The sequence below is a fragment of the Heterodontus francisci genome, unplaced genomic scaffold (assembly GCF_036365525.1).
Source record: "Heterodontus francisci isolate sHetFra1 unplaced genomic scaffold, sHetFra1.hap1 HAP1_SCAFFOLD_61, whole genome shotgun sequence".
Lineage (NCBI taxonomy): Eukaryota > Metazoa > Chordata > Chondrichthyes > Heterodontiformes > Heterodontidae > Heterodontus > Heterodontus francisci.
The window spans coordinates 2,653,334-2,675,622 of NW_027141441.1; the positions used below are offsets into that span (position 1 = coordinate 2,653,334).

General features: G+C 43.1%; 1 non-coding gene across 1 annotated transcript; it reads left to right on the forward strand.

The window, feature by feature from the left end:
- Window positions 1-21,972: 21,972 nt before the first annotated feature.
- On the forward strand, window positions 21,973-22,063 carry trnar-ucu (transfer RNA arginine (anticodon UCU)). Its single transcript is given in 2 exon segments — window positions 21,973-22,009; window positions 22,028-22,063. It is a non-coding gene; the product is annotated as a tRNA-Arg (tRNA).
- The last annotated feature ends 226 nt before the right edge of the window (window positions 22,064-22,289 follow it).

The following is a 22,289-nucleotide window of genomic DNA, read 5'->3' on the forward strand; positions in this document are numbered from 1 at the left end:
AATGTATTTAGGTAGTGAGTGGGTGGAATCTCGATAAACTAGAAAGTGAGATTGGGTGGACAGAAGCAGTGTGAAAGGATGGCTCAAACAAAAGTTAAACGCCCTGAAAGGTGAACTCTGTTTCTCTCTCCACAGATGCTGCCAGAGTTTCTGAACATTTCCAACACTTTCTGTTTTTATTTCAGAATTTGCAAGATGTTGCTTTGCTCTGAAAAAAAATGGATGGTAGGCTTTGGCTGCCAGTGAAATTCCACAGGAGCTAAAAGGAAGTGGCATGTTGATCTAGGGGTATGATTCTTGCTTAGAGTGAGTGATTAATTAATGTGTGAGAGATCCTGGGTTCAAATCCTGGACAAGCCCTTCTTCTTTGGCATTTTTAGTTCAAGGTCATTGCAGAAGGCGGAATTGATTTCCATATGGAGCCTGCTTGAGGACCAGAGAGCTGGATTCAAAGAGCTTGATTAACTAAATGTACAGATAGCCAAGTGGGAATATAAAGTTGTTGCAGTAATTGTGACCTGACTCCAAAAACAACAGTACTGGGTTCTGGACTGGAATGGAATGGAATTCTTCAGTGTTTCTGTTGTTTGGCTTGCATTGACTCATCGATTTTCTTGTTTTTCACTTTGTCGATGCCTTTGAATAATTGTGAATCCTTCTTCAGATTGTCTTCTTTCACCACGTAGTTCTGACCTCTGATGATGATGATCGTAATGAGCTTCAACTCACTGATAGTTTTGGAACTGAACAGATTTCCTTTGCTTGAGTCTACAACATGGAACTCAGTCTGACATGTGGACCCATGGGAGGATTTGAATGCCACCCCTGCATTGGAGAATACAGTTGCATCCATCCAATAAGAGACCGAGTAGAAGTGACAGTTCAGTCAGTCAAACATTAAACTTTTAATTTCAGGGTGGTGAGTTTGAGTGCCATTTTGTTTTTCCCTTTTTTAAGGCTTCATTTGCAGAGAGTACAAGGAGTGTTTGAAATGAAATTCAGCAAAAGTATGAGAAAGTCTCACTTTGATTCGGGACTCATCTCTCTGCAGCATCTCGCTGTGAAAGATTGAACTTCATCTCATTTCATTCCCAGCTCGGGGTCAGTGCGGCTCAGTGGGACTTCTGGCTGTCTCCTGCTTCACAATCCATCAGTGCTGAGAAAGCAATGGGGAATATTATTCACGGCTCTGTAACCTGAGGACACCGATTTAAGGTGAATGGCAAAAGAACCAAAGGCAACATGAGGAAAAACTTCTTTTGCACAGCGAGTGGTTAAGATCTGATATGCACTGCTTGAGAGCGTGATGGAGGCTGATTCAACCATGGCTTTCAAAATGGTATAAGATAATTATCTGAAGTGGAAAAATTGCATATTTTCATGGAATACATGAGTCTGTGGCTTGAGCTGAGTTGCTCGTGCATAGAAGCAGCACAAGCACAATGAGCTGAATGGCTTCCTTTTGTTCTGTAACTATTCTATGATCTATGATTCTTTTCAGAGTGAAATCAACACTCACATACAAGAAACTGACAGGTACACTGTAAACTTCGCATTACCAGACAAGAAATTGACAGATACAGTGTGAAACCCACAGTCACGTAGCAGCAGTTGGCAGGTAACGTGTAAAAATCTTTCTTTCATATCCCAACTGCAAGGTACAAAGGAAATTAGGTACAAACCCAGGCTCACACTTCAAAGACTGAGAGATACAAAGCAAAACACATATTCACCTACAAGTACAGAGAAGAAGACACACTCAGAGGAGGTGCAGATTAAAGACACATGCATGTAACAAAACTGATAGGGATAGAATCAAACCCTTTCTCACTTCTCAGAAACTGATAGATATAGACAAAAGCTGATGCTCACATACAAGTTGTTGAAAGATATGTGGTGAAACTCACAGAGCAATAGCAGAAACAAACAAGTACTGAATAATACCCACAGTCACAGACCAAAAACTGAAATATACTGAGTTAAACACCACTTTCTCACACCAGAAACTCATAGCTACAAAGTGAAGCTGACTCTATCCTCCCAGGCACTGACAGGTGCAAAAGAAAACAATCACGACGATACCAGGTCATGAAATGTACGTAATAAAACCTTTCAGCTGAAAGAATAGCATCAATGACAGGTGTGATACCCAGAATGCTCGGCGGCCTAGAATCCGCCCTATCTGTGACAGGAGCGGGGCGCGCAGGCGCGGTAGAGAGCTTTGTCAGCAGCAAGAGCTGCGGGTTCGGAGTTGGAGCGGGATATTCACAAAGTGCGAGAAGACTTTGCGGGCTCACACAGCTGGAGCAGGGCCTCAGGGCCACAATAAGATGGAACAATCCCATCTGTATCCCTGCGGATGGCGGTGGTGAAGCTTCTCCCGGTGAGGCTTCCCGAAACGGCGTCTATAAATGGGTAAGAATTGGGGACTGGGCAGGGAGCGTCTCTAAATGAATAAAATTTGGGTACTGGTCAGGGAGCGTCTGTAAATGGATAAGAATTGGGGACTGGGCAGGGAGCGTCTGCAAATGGATAAGAATTGGGGGACTGGGCAGGGAGCGTCTCGAACTGAATAAGATTTGGGTACTGGTCAGGAAGCGTCTGTAAATGAATAAGAATTGGGGACTGGGCAGGGAGTGTCTATAATTGAAGAAGAGTTGGAGACTGGGCAGGGAGCGTTTCTAAATGAATAAGATTTGGGGACTGGGCAGGGAGCGTCGATAAATGCTTAAGACTTGGGGACTGGTTCGGGAGCGTTTTTTTATTCGTTCGTGGGATGTGGGCGTCGCTGGCTCGATCTCAGCTCGAGTAATGTGTCCAGTTCTGGGCACCAGACTTTAGAAAGGACATCAACGCTTCTGAGACAGTTCAGAGGAGATTTACTAGAATGATACCAGAGATGAGGGGTGTCAGTTCTCTGGACAGGCTGGTGAAGCTGGGATTGTTCTCCTCAGAGTAGAGATGGTTAAGGGAAGATTTAATAGAGGTGTTCAGAATCATGAAGGATTTTCATCGGGTAGAGAGGGAGAAACTGTTTCCACTGTCCTGGGGGTCAGTAACCAGAGGACACAGATTTAAAATAATTGGCCAAAAATGTCAAGGGGAGGTGAGGAGAGATCTTAGAACCCAGTAACTGATTCGGATTTGGAATGAATTGTCTGACAGGGTGGTGGAAACAGATTCAATTATAACTTTCATAAAGGAATTGGACAAATATTTCAAAGTGAAATTCTCCAGGATTATGGGGAAATAGGCAGGGGGTTGGACTAATTGCATCTTTTTGTCAGAGAGTCAGCAGAGGCACAATGGGGCCGAATGGCCTCCTTCTGTGCTGTATGATTCTATGAACATAAGAACGAGGAGCCGGAGTCGGCAAGTCAGCCACTCGAGCCTGCTCTGCCATTCAATACAATCATGGCTGATCTCATCACGGCAGTTCTTGTTTCTTGCCAGTAGATGTCACTTCACTCCAATGCAGTGAAGTTTACAAATCTGAGAGAGACACAACAGGAAAGAATTGTTCACATCATAGTGAATGTGTGGGTTTTAGAAATACTAGGAGTGGAGACGAGTTATTACTGGTCTGCTCGATCCCCATAGCCCTGTAAAATTATTTCCTTCAAGTGCCCATTCAAATTCCTTTTGCAATCCTCGATTGTCTCCATTTCCACCGCCCTCGTGGGCAGCGAGTTACAGATCATCACCAATCAGTGTAAAAAAGTTCTTGCGCACATTCCCCCTGTATCTCCTGTCCAAAACCTTCAATCTGTGTCCCCTAGTCCTTGTACCAATAGTTAACGGGAACAATGTTTCCTTGCCAACTTATTTAAAACAGTCATAGCCGAAAACACATCTATCAATTCTCCCCTCACTCTCCTTTGATGCAGGTAGAACAACCCTAGCTTTTCCAACCTAACCTTGTAACTAAAATCCTCCATCCCTGGATCCATTCTGGTGAATTTCCTCTGCATCCTCTCAAGGACGCTCACATTCTTTCTTAAGTGTGGTAAGAAAAACTGGAAGCAACACGCCAACTGGGGCCGAACCAGAGCTTTATAATGTTTCAGCATAACTTCCCTGCTTTGTGCTCAATGCCTCTTTTTTTCAAGCCCAAGATCCCTATGCTTTGCTAACCACTCTCGCAGTATGTCTTGCCACCTTCAAAGATTGATGCACATGAACCCCAAGTCCCTCTATTCCAACACACACTTTAGAATTGTGCCATTAAGTAAATATTGCCTCTCCCTATTCCTTATGCCAAAATACATCACCTCACACTTGTCACTATTAAATTCCATCTGCCACCTGTCTGCCCATTCTGCTAGCCTATCATTGTCCTGTTGCAGGCAGTTCATATCATCCTCACTGTTTGCCGCTCCTCCAGGTTTGGTGTCATCGGCATATTTTGAGATTCTACTCTGCATTCCAAGATCCAAGTCACTTACCTTGAGCAAAAAAAGCAGTGGTTCTAGCACTGACCCTTGGGGAACACCACTGTCGACTATCCTCCAGTCTGACAAAGAGTCATTTGATAGGACTCCCTGTTTTCTGTCCTTAAACCAATTTTCTATCCAATTGGACACTGACCCTCCTATACCACGAATCTCAATTTTGTAAACCCCACTTTTATGTGGTACCTTGTCAAACGCTTCCTTAAAATCCATATAAACAACATCCACTGCATTCCCTTCATCAAGCTGCTCTGTTAGTTCATCAAAAATGCAGTTAGATTAGTCAAGCATGAACTCCCATTTATAAATCCATGCTCACTCTACTTAATTAACTCAAACCTCTCCAAGTGACTGTTGATTTTTAACCCTGATTATTCTTTCTAAAACCTTACCCACCGCTGCTGTTAATCTAACTAGCCTGCAGTTAGCCGGACTGTCCTTACACCCTTTCTTGAATAAGGGCGTCGCATTTGCCACTATTTACTCCTGGCACCTCCCCCGTATCCAGGGAAGATTGGAAGATTATGGCAAACTCTTCCATTATCTGCATCCGCATTTCCTTTCGCAACCTGGGATGCCAGCCATCCAGACCAGGTGATTTATCTACCCTAAGCACAGCCAGCCTTTTTAGTACCTCCCTCTCTCAATTTGTACCCTCTCCATTGACTCTACTCTCTTCACTTCGACTGATATTTTGTCAAATTCCACTTCCTTAGTGATCACTGATGCAAAGTACTCATTAAGTAGATTAACATTGCCCTGCACCTCTAAGCTTATATTATCCTTTTTGTCCCTAATAGGCCCGACTCAACCTCTTACTACCCACTTATCATTTACATGCTGCTCGAAGATTTTTGGGTTTCCTTTCATGTTGACTGTCAGTCTATTCTCATAGAAATAGAGAATAAGCAAATATAGAAGATGTAAGTATTTCCCATCCTTGATGAGGTGGAATTTTTTATGTTGTGGGTGGTAATGTCTTGGCCCACGAGTGTGGTGGAAGCAGAGACAATCAATGATTTGAAAAGGAAATTCGATGGATACTTGAAGGAAAGAAACTTGCAGGAGGAAAAGGATCGAGCTGGTGAGTGGAACTGACTAGATTGCTCCGGGGAGAGCCAGCATGGACGTGATAGGCCAAACGACCACCTTCGATACTGGAAATGACTCTGTGTTGTTTCTCAAATTCAATCCACTGGTGCTTGGGAAATAATCTCAAAATAAATTGTGCAACTGGAAAATCAGAACCAAGGCAAGGGGCGCATAAGGAAGCAAAATTACTGAAACCCGGGATTGAAACAAGAACCTTCAGATCTTCAGTTTAACGCTCTCCAAACTGAGCTATTTCAGCCCTACATTAACAGTGGCTTGTTGTCCTTGTTTGGAAGAAAATACATACATTCAAGTTTTCCAAAAAATTAAAGAACACAACATGTGAGTAATATTCCCCATTTCTTTCTCAGTACTGATGGATTGTGAAGCGGGAGACAGCCAGAAGTGCCACTGACCCGCACAGACCCCGAGCTGAGAATGAAATGAGATCAAATTCAATCTTTCATAGTGAGATGCTGCAGAGAGGTAAGAGTCCTGAATCAAAGCGAGACTTGCTCATTTCAAACACTCCCTGTACTCTCTGCTCATGAAGCCTTTAAAAAAGGGAAAAACAGAATGGCACTCAAACTCACAACCCTGCCATTAAAAGTCTCATATTCGACTGACAGAACTGTCACTTCTACTCGGTCTCTTATTGGATGGATGCAACTCCAACGCAGGGATGGCATTCAAATCCTCCCATGGGTCCACATGTCAGACTGAGTTCCATGTTGTAGACTCAAGCAAAGGAAATCTGCTCACTTCCAAAACTATCAGCGAATTGAAGCTGATTGCAATCAACATCATCAGAGGTCAGAACTACCTGGTGAAAGAAGACACCCTGAAGAAGGATCCACAATTATTCAAAGGCATCGACAAAGTGAAAAACAAGAAAATCGATGAGTCAATGCAAGCCAAACAACAGAAACACTGAAGAATTCCATTCCATTCCAGTCCAGAACCCAGTCCTGTTGTTTTTGGAATCAGGTCACAATTCCAGCAACAACTTTATATTCCCACTTGGCTATCTGTCCATTTAGTTAATTACAATTTTGTCGACAAGCTCTTTGAATCCAGTTGTCTGGTCCTCAAGCCAGCTCAGTTTGGAAGTCAATTCGGCCTTCTGCAAGGCTGAAACCAATAGATAACCTTAATCTAAAAATGCCAGCAGACCAGGGCTCGTCCGGGACTTGAACCCGGGATCTCTCGCATGTTAATTAACCATACTCCCAAAGCAAGAATTATGCCCCGAGACCAACGAGCCAATGACAGATCAGGCTTTATTAGCTGCTGTGGAATTTCACTGGAAACCCCCAGCCAATCATCCATTTTTTTTCAGATCAAAGCAACATCCTGCAAATGCTGAAATAAAAACAGAAAGTGCTGGAAATGTTCAGCAGCTCTGGCAGCATCTGTGATGTGAGAAACACAGTTAACGTTTCAGGGCACTCACCTTTTGTTTCAGCCATCCTTTCAGATTGCTTCTGTCCATCCAATCTCACTTTCTATTCTGTCCACATTCTAACCATTCACTACGTTACTACATTTTTCATGAATTCCTCATTTCTTTTGTTAATGACAATTTTGTATTTCTGGCCTTTGCTTCAGACACCACTACAAGTGGAATCATGTCTCCATCTACCCAATCAAACCACTTCGCTGTCTCCTCACATTGCAATGTTTCTTTAACCCTGACAGACTGTGGAGTTTCTGCTGCTTGATTGCAGTTCTTGCTTCCCGCCAGTAGATGTCACCTCACTCCAATACAGTGAAGTTTACAAATCTGAGAGAGACACAACAGGAAATAATTGTTCACATTATAGTGAATGTGTGGGATTTAGAAATACTAGGAGTGGAGACGAGTTATTATTGCACTCTGCTATAACATCTTTTATAATGGACTCCAGCATTTTCCCCACGACTGATGTCAGGCTTCTTTTGGGCCTCCTTATCTCGAGAGACAATGGATACGCGCCTGGAGGTGGTCAGTGGTTTGTGAAGCAGCGCCTGGAGTGGCTATAAAGGCCAATTCTGGAGTGACAGGCTCTTCCACAGGTGCTGCAGAGAAATTTGTTTGTCGGGGCTGTTGCACAGTTGGCTCTCTCCTTGCGCCTCTGTCTTTTTTCCTGCCAACTACTAAGTCTCTTCGACTCGCCACAATTTAGCCCTGTCGTTATGGCTGCCCGGCAGCTCTGGCGAATGCTGGCAACTGACTCCCACGACTTGTGATCAATGTCACACGATTTCATGTCGCGTTTGCAGACGTCTTTATAGCGGAGACATGGACGGCCGGTGGGTCTGATACCAGTGGCAAGCTCGCTGTACAATGTGTCTTTGAGGATCCTGCCATCTTCCATGCGGCTAACATGGCCAAGCCATCTCAAGCGCCGCTGACTCAGTAGTGTGTATAAGCTGGGGGTGTTGGCCGCTTCAAGGACTTCTGTGTTGGAGATATAGTCCTGCCACCTGATGCCAAGTTTTCTCCGAAGGCAGCGAAGATGGAATGAATTGAGACGTCGCTCTTGGCTGGCATACGTTGTCCAGGCCTCGCTAACCGGTATATAATTCGCTGTTTTCTTTCTGCCTCTTTTTTTAAATAGTGGAGTTACATTAACTACCGTCCAATCCATTGGAACTGTTCCAGAGTCGATAGAATTTTGAAAAAAGACCAGAAATGCATCTGCTATTTCAAGGGCCACTTCCTTAAGTACTCTGGGATGTAGATTATCAGGCCCTGGGGCTTTATCGGCCTTCAATCCCATCAATTTCCCAAACATTCCCTACTAATACTGATTTCATACAGTTCCTCCTTCTCACTAGACCCTATGTTCACCAACATTTCTGGGAGATAATTTGTATCCTCCTTTGTGAAGACAGATCCAAAGTATGTATTTAATTTGTCTGCCATTTCTTTGTTCCCCATTATAAATTCCCCCGTTTCTGACTGTAAGGGGCCCACATTTGTCTTCACTAATCTTTTTCTCTACACATATCTATAGAAGCTTTTACAGTCAGTTTTTATGTTCTCTGCTAGCTTACTCTCATACTCTATTTCCCCCTTCTTAATCAATCCTTTTGTCCTCCTCTGCTAAATTCCAAACTGCTCACAATCTTCAGGTTTGCTGCTTGTTCTGGCCATTTTATATTTCTCCTCCTTGGATCTAATACTTTCCTTAATTTCTTTTGCAAGCCACAGTTGAGCCACCCTTCCTGATTTACTTTTGCACAGACAGGAATGAACAATTGTTGTAATTCATCCATGCGCTCTGTAAATGCTGGCCATTGCCTATCCACTGTCAACCATTTAAGTAACGTTCCCCAATCTATCATAGCCAACTCCCGCCTCATACCTTCATAGTTTTCTTTGTTTAGATTCAGGACCCGAGTCTCGGAATCAACTCTCTCACTCTCCATCTTAATGAAGAATTTTATCATATTATGGGCGCACTTCCCCAAGGGACCCCACACAACAAGATTGTTAGCTAATCCTTTCTCATTGCACAATACCCAGTCCAGGATGGCCTGTTCTCTAGAGGTGTTATACACCTCTATCAATTCTCCACTCAATCTCCTTTGAGAAAGGCAGAATAATCCTAGCTTTTCCAACCTAACCTTGTAACTAAAATCCCCCATCCCTGGATCCATTCTGGTAAATCGCCTCTGCGTCCTCTCAAGGACCCTCACAGTCTTTCTAAAGTCTGCTGAGCAGAACTGGAAGCAACACTCCAATTGGGGCCTAACCAGAGTTTTATAATGGTTCAGCATAACTTCCCTGCTTTTGTACTCAATGCCTCTATTTATAAAGCCCAAGATCCCATATGCTTTGCGAACCACTCTCGCAATATGACTTGCCTCCTTCAAAGATTGATGCACATGAACCCCAAGTCCCTCTATTCCAGAACACTCTTTAGAACTGTGCCATTAAGTATATATTGCCTCTCCCTATTCCTTATGCCAAAATACATCACCTCACACTTGTCACTATTAAATTCCATCTGCCACCTGTCTGCCCATTCTGCTAGCCTATCACTGTCCTGTTGCAGGCAGTTCATATCATCTTCACTGTTTGCCGCTCCTCCAGGTTTGGTGTCATCGGCATATTTTGAGATTCTACTCTGTATTCCAAGATCCAAGTCACTAACCTTGAGCAAAAAAAGCAGTGGTTCTAGCACTGACCCTTGGGGAACACCACTGTCGACTATCCTCCAGTCTGACAAAGAACCATTTAATAAGACTCGCTGTTTTCTGTCCTTAAACCAATTTTCTATCCAATTGGACACTGACCCTCCTATACCACGAACCTCAATTTTGTTAACCGCCCTTTTATGTGGTACCTTGTCAAACGCTTCCTTGAAATCCATATAAACAACATCCACTGCATTCCCTTCATCAACCTGCTCTGTTAGTTCATCAAAAAATGCAGTTAGATTAGTCAAGCATGAACTCCCATTTATAAATCCATGCTCACTCTCCTTAATTAACTCGAACCTCTCCAAATGACTGTTGATTTTTTACCCTGATTATTCTTTCTAAAACCTTACCCACCGCTGCTGTTAATCTAACTAGCCTGTAGTTACCCGGACTGTCCTTACACCCTTTCTTGAATATGGGTGTCGCATTTGCCACTGTTTAATCCTCTGGCATCTCCCCCGTATCCAGGGAAGATTGGAAGATTATAGCAAGCCCTTCCGTTATCTGCATCCGCATTTCCTTTCGCAACCTGGGATGTGAGCCATCCGGACCAGGTGATTTATCTTCCCTAAGCACAGCCAGCCTTTTTAGTACCTCCCTCTCTCAATTTGTACCCTCTCCATTGACTCTACTCTCTTCACGTCGACTGATATTTTGTCAAATTCCACTTCCTTGGTGATCACTGATACAAAGTACTCATTAAGTAGATTAACAGTGCCCTGCACCTCTAAGGTTATATTATCCTTTTTGTCCCTAATAGGCCCGACTCAACCTCTTACTACCCACTTATCATTTACATGCTGCTCGAAGATTTTTGGGTTTCCTTTCATGTTGACTGTCAGTCTATTCTCATAGAAATAGAGAATAAGCAAATATCGAAGATATAAGTATTTCCCATCCTTGATGAGGTGGAATTTTTTATGCTATGGGTAGTAATGTCTTGGCCCACGAGTGTGGTGGAAGCAGAGACAATCAATGATTTGAAAAGGAAATTAGATGGATACTTGAATGAAAGAAACTTCCAGGAGGAAAGGGATCGAGCTGGTGAGTGGAACTGACTAGATTGCTCCGGGGAGAGCCAGCATGGACGTGATAGGCCAAACGACCACCTTCTGTGCTGTAAATGACTCTGTGTTGTTTCTCAAATTCAATCCACTGGTGCTTGGTAAATGATTTCAAAGTAAATTGTGCAACCGGAAAATCAGAACCAAGGCAAGGGACGCATAAGGAAGCAAAATTGCTGAAACCCGGGATCTTTAAATCTTCAGTCTAACGCTCTCCCAACTGAGCTATTTCAGCCCTACATTGACAGTGGCTTGGTGTCCTTGTTTTGGAAGAAAATACATGCATTCAAGTTTTCCAAAAAATTAAAGAACACAACATGTGAGTAATATTCCCCATTGCTTTCTCAGTACTGATGGATTGTGAAGCGGGAGACAGCCAGAAGTGCCACTGAGCCGCACAGACCCCGAGCTGAGAATGAAATGAGATCAAATTCAATCTTTCATAGTGAGATGCTGCTGAGAGGTAAGAGTCCTGAATCAAAGCGAGACTTGCTCATTTCAAACACTCCCTGTACTCTCTGCTCATGAAGCCTTACAAAAGGGAAAAACAGAATGGCACTCAAACTCACAACCCTGCCATTAAAAGTCTCATATTCGACTGACAGAACTGTCACTTCTACTCGGTTTCTTATTGGATGGATGCAACTCCAACGCAGGGGTGGCATTCAAATCCTCCCATGGGTCCACATGTCAGACTGAGTTCCATGTTGTCGACTCAAGCAAAGGAAATCTGCTCACTTCCAAAACTATCAGCGAATTGAAGCTGATTACAATCAACATCATCAGAGGTCAGAACTACCTGGTGAAAGAAGACACTCTGAAGAAGGATCCACAATTATTCAAAGGCATCGACAAAGTGAAAAACAAGAAAATCGATGAGTCAATGCAAGCCAAACAACAGAAACACTGAAGAATTCCATTCCATTCCAGTCCAGAACCCAGTCCTGTTGTTTTTGGAGTCAGGTCACAATTACAGCAACAACTTTATATTCCCACTTGGCTATCTGTACATTTAGTTAATTACAATTTTGTCGACAAGCTCTTTGAATCCAGTTGTCTGGTCTTCAAGCCAGCTCCGCATGGAAGTCAATTCCACCTTCTGCAAGGCTGAAACCAATAGATAACCTTAATCTAAAAATGCCAGCAGACCAGGGCTCGTCCGGGAATTGAACCCGGGATCTCTCGCATGTTAATTAACCATACTCCCAAAGCGAAAATCACACCCCTAGACCAACGAGCCAGTGACAAGTCAGGCTTTATTAGCTGCTGTGGAATTTCACTGAACCCCCCAGCCAATCATCCATTTTTTTTTTCAGATCAAAGCAACATCCTGCAAATGCTGAAATAAAAACAGAAAGTGCTGGAAATGTTCAGCAGCTCTGGCAGCATATGTGCTGTGAGAAACACAGTTAACGTTTCAGGGCACTCACCTTTTGTTTCAGCCATCCTTTCAGACTGCTTCTGTCCATCCAATCTCACTTTCTATTCTATCCACATTCTAACCATTCACTACGTTGCTACATTTTTCATGAATTCCTCATTTCTTTTATTAATGACAATTTTGTATTTCTGGCCTTTGCTTCAGACACCACCACAAGTGGAATCATGTCTCCATCTACCCAATCAAACCACTTCGCTGTTTCCTCACATTGCAATGTTTCTTTAACCCTGACAGACTGTGGAGTTTCTGCTGCTTGATTGCAGTTCTTGCTTCCCGCCAGTAGATGTCACCTCACTCCAATACAGTGAAGTTTACAAATCTGAGTGAGACACAACAGGAAATAATTGTTCACATTATAGTGAATGTGTGGGATTTAGAAATACTAGGACTGGAGATGAGTTATTATTGCACTCTGCTATGACATCTTTTATAATGGACTCCAGCATTTTCCCCACGACTGATGTCAGGCTAACCGGTATATAATTCGCTGTTTTCTTTCTGCCTCTTTTTTTAAATAGCGGAGTTACATTAACTACCGTCCAATCCATTGGAACTGTTCCAGAGTCGATAGAATTTTGAAAAAAGACCAGAAATGCATCTGCTATTTCAAGGGCCACTTCCCGAAGTACTCTGGGATGTAGATTATCAGGCCCTGGGGATTTATCGGCCTTCAATCCCATCAATTTCCCAAACATTCCCTACTAATACTGATTTCATACAGTTCCTCCTTCTCACTAGACCCTATGTTCACCAACATTTCTGGGAGATAATTTGTATCCTCCTTTGTGAAGACAGATCCAAAGTATGTATTTAATTGGTCTGCCATTTCTTTGCTCCCCATTACAATTTCTCCCGTTTCTGACTGTAAGGGGCCCACATTTGTCTTCACTAATCTTTTTCTCTACACATATCTATAGAAGCTTTTACAGTCAGTTTTTATGTTCTCTGCTAGCTTACTCTCATACTCTATTTCCCCCTTCTTAATCAATCCTTTTTTCCTCCTCTGCTAAATTCCAAACTGCTCACAATCTTCAGGTTTGCTGCTTGTTCTGGCCATTTTATATTTCTCCTCCTTGGATCTAATACTTTCCTTAATTTCTTTTGTAACTTTTGCACAGACAGGAATGAACAATTGTTGTAATTCATCCATGCGCTCTTTAAATGCTAGTCATTGCCTATCCACTGTCAACCCTTTAAGTAACGTTCCCCAATCTATCATAGCCAACTCCTGCCTCATACCTTCTTAGTTTTCTTTGTTTAGATTCAGGACCCGAGTCTCGGAATCAACTCTCTCACTCTCCATCTTAATGAAGAATTTTATCATATGGGCGCACTTCCCCAAGGGACCCCACACAACAAGATTGTTAACTAATCCTTTCTCATTACACGATACCCAGTCCAGGATGGCCTGTTCTCTAGAGGTGTTATACACCTCTATCAATTCTCCACTCAATCTCCTTTGAGAAAGGCAGAATAATCCTAGCTTTTCCAACCTAACCTTGTAACTAAAATCCCCCATCCCTGGATCCATTCTGGTAAATCGCCTCTGCGTCCTCTCAAGGACCCTCACATTCTTTCTAAAGTCTGCTGAGCAGAACTGGAAGCAACACTCCAATTGGGGCCTAACCAGAGTTTTATAATGGTTCAGCATAACTTCCCTGCCTTTGTACTCAATGCCTCTATTTATAAAGCCCAAGATCCCATATGCTTTGCGAACCACTCTCGCAATATGACTTGCCTCCTTCAACGATTGATGCACATGAACCCCAAGTCCCTCTATTCCAGTACACTCTTTAGAACTGTGCCATTAAGTATATATTGCCTCTCCCTATTCCTTATGCCAAAATACATCACCTCACACTTGTCACTATTAAATTCCATCTGCCACCTGTCTGCCCATTCTGCTAGCCTATCACTGTCCTGTTGCAGGCAGTTCATATCATCCTCACTGTTTGCCGCTCCTCCAAGTTTGGTGTCATCGGCATATTTTGAGATTCTACTCTGTATTCCAAGCGCCAAGTCAATTACCTTGAGCAAAAAAAGCAGTGGTTCTAGCACTGACCCTTGGGGAACACCACTGTCGACTATCCTCCAGTCTGACAAAGAACCATTTAATAAGACTCGCTGTTTTCTGTCCTTAAACCAATTTTCTATCCAATTGGACACTGACCCTCCTGTACCACGAACCTCAATTTTGTTAACCGCCCTTTTATGTGGAAGCTTGTCAAACATTTCCTTAAACTCCATATAAACAACATCCACTGCATTCCCTTCATCAACCTGTTCTGTTAGTTCATCAAAAAATGCAGTTAGATTAGTCAAGCATGAACTCCCATTTATAAATCCATGCTCACTCTCCTTAATTAACTCGAACCTCTCCAAGTGACTGTTGATCTTTTACCCTGATTATTCTTTCTAAAACCTTGCCCACCGCTGCTGTTAATCTAACTAGCCTGTAGTTACCCGGACTGTCCTTACACCCTTTCTTGAATAAGGGTGTCGCATTTGCCACTGTTTAATCCTCTGGCACCTCCCCCGTATCCAGGGAAGATTGGAAGATTATAGCAAGCCCTTCCGTTATCTGCATCCGCATTTCCTTTCGCAACCTGGGATGTGAGCCATCCGGACCAGGTGATTTATCTTCCCTAAGCACAGCCAGCCTTTTTAGTACCTCCCTCTCCTAATTTGTACTCTCTCCATTGCCTCTACTTTCTTCACTTCAACTGATATTTTGTCAAATTCCACTTCCTCAGTGATCACTGATGCAAAGTACTCATTAAATAGATTATCATTGCCCTGCACCTCTAAGCTTATATTATCCTTTTTGTCCCGAACAGGCCCGACTCAACCTCTTACTACCCACTTATCATTTACATGCTGCTCGAAGACTTTTGGGTTTCCTTTCATGTTGACTGCCAGTCTATTCTCATCGAAATAGAGAATAAGAAAATATAGAAGATGTAAGTATTTCCCATCCTTGATGAGGTGAAATTTTTTATGTTGTGGGTGGTAATGACTTGGCCCACGAGTGTGGTGGAAGCAGAGACAATCAATGATTTGAAAAGGAAATTGGATGGATACTTGAAGGAAAGAAACTTGCAGGAGAAAAGGGATCGAGCAGGTGAGTGGAACTGACTAGATTGCTCCGGGGAGAGCCAGCATGGACGTGATAGGCCAAATGACCACTTTCTGTGTTGTAAATGACTCTGTGTTGTTTCTCAAATTCAATCCACTGGTGCTTGGTAAATAATCTCAAAGTAAATTGTGCAACTGGAAAATCAGAACCAAGGCAAGGGACGCATAAGGATGCGAAATTGCTGAAACCGGAGATTGAATCAAGGACCTTTATATGTTCAGTCTAACGCTCTCCCAACTGAGCTATTTCAGCCCTACATTAACAGAGGCATGGTGTCCTTGTTTTGGAAGAAAATACATACATTCAAGTTTTCCAAAAAATTAAAGAACACGACATGTGAGTAATATTCCCCATTGCTTTCTCAGTACTGATGGATTGTGAGGCGGGAGACAGCCAAAAGTGCCACTGAGCCGCACAGACTCCGAGCTGAGAATGAAATGAGATCAAATTCAATCTTTCATAGTGAGATGCTGCTGAGAGGTAAGAGTCCTGAATCAAAGCGAGACTTGCTCATTTCAAACACTCCCTGTACTCTCTGCTCATGAAGCCTTAAAAAAGGGAAAAACAGAATGGCACTCAAACTCACAACCCTGCCATTTAAAGTCTCATATTCGACTGACAGAACTGTCACTTCTATTCGGTCTCTTATTGGATGGATGCAACTCCAACGCAGGGATGGCATTCAAATCCTCCCATGGGTCCACATGTCAGACTGAGTTCCATGTTGTAGACTCAAGCAAAGGAAATCTGCTAACTTCCAAAACTATCAGCGAATTGAAGCTGATTACAATCAACATCATCAGAGGTCAGAACTACCTGGTGAAAGAAGACACCCTGAAGAAGGATCCAAAATTATGCAAAGGCATCGACAAAGTGAAAAACAAGAAAATCGATGAGTCAATGCAAGCCAAACAACAGAAACACTGAAGAATTCCATTCCATTCCAGTCCAGAACCCAGTCCTGTTGTTTTTGGAGTCAGGTCACAATTGCAGCAGCAACTTTATATTCCCACTTGGCCATCTGTACATTTAGTTAATTGCAATTTTGTCGACAATCTCTTTGAATCCAGTTGTCTGGTCCTTTAGCCAGCTCCGTATGGAAGTCAATTCCACCTTCTGCAAGGCTGAAACCAATAGATAACCTTAATCTAAAAACGCCAGCAGACCAGGGCTCGTCCGGTACTTGAACCCGGGATCTCTCGCATGTTAATTAACGATACCCCCGAAGCAAGAATCATACCCCTAGACCAACGAGCCACTGACAAGTCAGGCTTTATTAGCTGCTGTGGAATTTCACTGGAACCCCCCCAGCCAATCATCCATTTTTTTTTCAGATCAAAGCAACATCCTGCAAATGCTGAAATAAAAACAGAAAGTGCTGGAAATGTTCAGCAGCTCTGGCAGCATCTGTGCTGAGAGAAACACAGTTAACGTTTCAGGGCACCCACCTTTTGTTTCAGCCATCCTTTCAGACTGTTTCTGTCCATCCAATCTCACTTTCTATTCTATCCACATACTAACCATTCACTACGTTACTACATTTTTCATGAATTCCTCATTTCTTTTATTAATGACAATTTTGTATTTCTGGCCTTTGCTTCAGACACCACCACAAGTGGAATCATGTCTCCATCTACCCAATCAAACCACTTCGCTGTCTCCTCACATTGCAATGTTTCTTTAACCCTGACAGACTGTGGAGTTTCTGCTGCTTGATTGCAGTTCTTGCTTCCCGCCAGTAGATGTCACCTCACTCCAATACGGTGAAGTTTACAAATCTGAGAGAGACACAACAGGAAATAATTGTTCACATTATAGTGAATGTGTGGGATTTAGAAATACTAGGAGTGGAGACGAGTTATTATTGCACTCTGCTATTACATCTTTTATAATGGACTCCAGCATTTTCCCCACGACTGATGTCAGGCTAACCGGTATATAATTCGCTGTTTTCTTTCTGCCTCTTTTTTTAAATAGGGAGTTACATTAACTACCGTCCAATCCATTTGAACTGTTCCAGAGTCTACAGAATTTTGAAAAAAGACCAGAAATGCATCTGCTATTTCAAGGGCCACCTCCTTAAGTACTCTGGGATGCAGATTATCAGGCCTTGGGGATTTATCGGCCTTCAATCCCATCAATTTCCCAAACATTCCCTACTAATACAGATTTCATACAGTTCCTCCTTCTCATTAGACCCTATGTTCCCCAACATTTCTGGGAGGTAATTTGTATCGTTCTTTGTGAAGACAGAACCAAAGTATGTATTTAATTGGTCTGCCATTTCTTTGTTCCCCATTATAAATTTCCCCGTTTCTGACTGTCAGGGACCCACATTTGTCTTCACTAATCTTTTTCTCGACACATATCTAGAGAAGCTTTTACAGTCAGTTTTTATGTTCTCTGCTAGCTAACTCTCATACTCTATTTCCCCCTTCTTAATCAATCCTTTTGTCCTCCTCTGCTAAATTCCAAACTGCTCACAATCTTCAGGTTTGCTGCTTGTTCTGGCCATTTTATATTTCTCCTCCTTGGATCTCATACTTTCCTTAATTTCTTTTGCAAGCCACAGTTGAGCCACCCTTCCTGATTTACTTTTGCACAGACAGGAATGAACAATTGTTGTAATTCATCCATGCGCTCTTTAAATGCTAGCCATTGCCTATCCACTGTCAACCCTTTAAGTAACGTTCCCCAATCTATCATCGCCAACTCCCGCCTCATACCTTCATAGTTTCCTTTGTTTAGATTCAGGACCCGAGTCTCGGAATCAACTCTCTCACTCTCCATCTTAATGAAGAATTTTATCATATTATGCGCGCACTTCCCCAAGGGACCCCACACAACAAGATTGTTAACTAATCCTTTCTCATTGCACAATACCCAGTCCAGGATGGCCTGTTCTCTAGAGGTGTTATACACCTCTATCAATTCTCCACTCAATCTCCTTTGATATAGGCAGAATAATCCTAGCTTTTCCAACCTAACCTTGTAACTAAAATCCCCCATCCCTGGATCCATTCTGGTAAATCGCCTCTGCATCCTCTCAAGGACCCTCACATTCTTTCTAAAGTCTGCTGAGCAGAACTGGAAGCAACACTCCAATTGGGGCCTAACCAGAGTTTTATAATGGTTCAGCATAACTTCCCTGATTTTGTACTCAATGCCTCTATTTATAAAGCCCATGATCCCATATGCTTTGCTAACCACTCTCGCAATATGTCTTGCCACCTTCAAAGATCGGTGCACATGAACCCCAAGTCTCTCTATTCCAGCACACTCTTTATAACTGTGCCATTAAGTATATATTGCCTCTCCCTATTCCTTATGCCAAAATACATCACCTCACACTTGTCACTATTAAATTCCATCTGCCACCTGTCTGCCCATTCTGCTAGCCTATCACTGTCCTGTTGCAGGCAGTTCATATCATCCTCACTGTTTGCCACTCCTCCAAGTTTGGTGTCATCGGCATATTTTGAGATTCGGCTCTGTATTCCAAGATCCAAGTCACTTACCTTTAGCAAAAAAAGCAGTGGTTCTGGCACTGACCCTTGGGGAACACCACTGTCGACTATCCTCCGGTCTGACCAAGAACCATTTAATATGACTCGCTGTTTTCAGTCTTTAAAACAATTTACTATCCAAATGGACACTGACCCTCCTAATCCATGAACCCCAGTTTTGTTAACCACCCTTTTATGTGGAACTTTATAAAATGCTTTCGTAACATCCATATAAACAACATCCACTGCATTCCCTTCATCAGTATTCTCAGATAGTTTATCAACAAATGCAGTTAGACTCGTCAAGCATGAACTCCCATTGATAAATCCATGCCCACTCTCCTGAATTAACTCAAACATCTCCAAAGGACTTGATTGTTTTCCCTGACCTGTTGATCTCATGCTGATAGCAAGCTCACCATAGAACATGTATTTGGCAATGTGACCGTCATCCATTTGGCCCAGTCAACAGAGTCACCGCTGACTCAAGAGGGCAAACATGCTTCGGATCCCTGCACGCTGGTGTACTTCCGCATTCGGCACTCTGTCCTGCCAGGAGATGCCCAGTATCCATCTGAGGCAGTGGGGGTGGAAGCTGTTCAGCCGCTTTTTTTGGCTTGTATAAGTTGTTGATGCTGCTCTACTATAAAGGAGGGTGCTGAGAACACAAGACTGGTACACGTGGAGCTTTGTATTTTCGGTCAGTTTGCTGTCGGTTCACACTTGTCTTCTCAACTTTGACATGACAGCTGCAGCATTGGCAATCCTGGTGCTGATTTCAGCATCAAGGGCCAGATTGCTGGTGATTGTTGATTGAAGGTATGTGAAGCTGTTGGCAACTTCCAAAGTGAGTTTGTCGATGTTGATGGAAAGTGGAGTCTCTCCGTCCTGGCCCGTAACTTTCATCTTCCTGATGCTGATTGTCAGTCCAAACTCTTTGCAGGCCAGGGAGAACCGATCTACAAGCTGCTGTGACTGAACTTCATTATGGGATGTCAGCACAGCATCATCAGCAAATAGCAACTCACAGACTAGGAATTTAGCTACTTTGGTCTTGACGCACAGTCTTGCCAAGTTGAACAGCTTGTCGTCAGCTCTGATGTGCAGAACAACACCTATAACTGAGTAATTGAAAGTGTACAATAGTAGCATGGAGAAGAATATGCCAATTATAAAGGATGTGATAACTAGACAGTTCGAAAATGATGACATGATTGGGCAGAGTCAACATAGATTTATGAAAAGGAAAACAGGTTTAAAAAACCTGTTGAGATTTTTGAGGATGTTACCTATAGAACAGATAAAGGAGAGCCAGTGGATGTGTGGTATTTGTATTTTCCTTTGGTAAGGTCCCACACAGGAGGTGAGTAAACAAAATTAGAGCACATAGGCTTGGGGATAATATACTGATATGGATTGAGAATTGGTTAACAGACCGAAAACAGAGAGCGGGAATAACGGGTCCTTCTCAGGATGGCAGGCTGTTACTATTGGGGTACTGCAAGGATCAGTGTTGGAGCCACAGCTGTTAACAACCTATATAAATGATTTGGATGTGGGGATTAAATGTAATATTTCCAAGTTTGCAGATGACACAAAGCTCGGTGAAGTGTGAGTTGTGAGGAGGATGCAGAGAGGCTTCCAGGGGACCTGGAGAGGCTAAGTGAATGGGCAAGAACATGGAATATAATGTGAATAAGTGTGAAGTTATTCACTTTGGTAGAATAAACAGAAAGACAGAGTATTTCTTAAATGGTGAGAGGTTGGGAAGTGTCGATGTCCAAAGGGACCTGGGTGTCCTTGTTCCTGAGACACTAAAAGCTCTTGTGCAGGTGCAGCAATCAATTAGGAAGGCAAATGATATGTTGTACCCACACGAGGGGTCATGAGTACAGGAGTAAAGATGTCTTGCTGCAATTGTATAGAGCCTTGGTGAATCCGCACTGGAGTATTGTGTACAGTTTAGTCTCATCTTATGAAGGATACACCTGCCAGAGAGGGGGTGAAACAGGGTCAACAGACTAATCTTTTTTTTGCATTTATTTCATTTCATCTCAGTTTGTTCAGTTTGCTTACCTACTGTTTTTTTCAGGTTTGTACTTCCTGCTGTTCAATATTCAGTCCATTAACACCTAATCTGTACGAATGCTTTGTCTTTCAACACACCATTAACATATTGTTTGCCTTTGCTGCATGACCTTTTGGTCAGCTATGTGGCCTTGTCCAATCTACACCTTCTCCTTTGTTATCTCCTGCCCCACCCCCACCCCACTTGCTTATAACCTGTGACTTTTCTAATATATGTCAGTTCCGAAGATGGGTCACTGACCTGAAACGTTAACTCTGCTTCTCCTTTCACAGATGCTGCCAGACCTGCTGAGTGGTTCTAGTATTTCCTGTTTTTATGTCACCAGACTAATCCCTGGGATGGTGGGATTGTCTCATGAGGAAACTGGGCCTGTATTCCTTAAAGTTTCGAAGAATGAGAGGTGATCTGATTGAAACTGACAAAATTCTTACAGGGCGTGACAGTGTGGATGTAGACAGGATGTTTGCCCTGGTTGGTGAGTCTAAAACCAAAGGACATCGTCTCAGAATAAGGAGTAGGCCATTTAAAACTGAGATGGGTGGCATTTCTTCACTCAGACGGTGGTGAATCATTGGAATACTGTGCCCCAGAGGGCTGTGGCAGCTCAATCATTGAGCATGTTCAAGACAGAAATTGATAGAAATCTTGATACTCATGACATCAAGGGATATGGGGATAGAATGGGAAAGGGGCTTTGAGGTAGGTGATCAGCCATGATCGAATTGAATGACAGAGCAGGCTCGACGGGCTGAATAGCTGACTCCTTTGTTCCTCTGTTCCTAAGAGAGTTGGCGCCAGCGCGCAGCCCTGCTTTACCCCACTGCTGATCTTGAAAGTGTCTGATGTTGCTCCATTGTAACTGATGGAACTGTGCATGTTCTCGTGGAAAGAAGAAATGATGCCCAAGAGGTCAGGAGGGCAGCCTATGTTCCATTGCAGTTTGAAGAGGCCGTCTCTGCTGACAAGATCAAAGGCCTTAGTGATGTTAATAAAAACGTGTGAGGCTCTGTGGCGCAATGGATAGCGTGTTGGACTTCTAAATAATAATTAAGATGATATTCAAAGGTTGTGGGTTCAAGTCCCACCAGAGTCAGATTTTGGACCAGAAACAGAGGAGCACAACGGAACAACAAATTAAAATATGTGCCAAAAGCACAGACTCGGTGACAGAGCGAGAGAGAGAGGAGCAGAGCACGGGAAAAAAAAAATCGAGGGGTGACGTCACAATGGAGAGTGAGAGCAGGGAAACAGAGAGCCGCTGGGGTGAGGATACAGGATTTGGTTCTTTCTTCGGTGCAGTGGAAGGAGCTGTTTGGTGA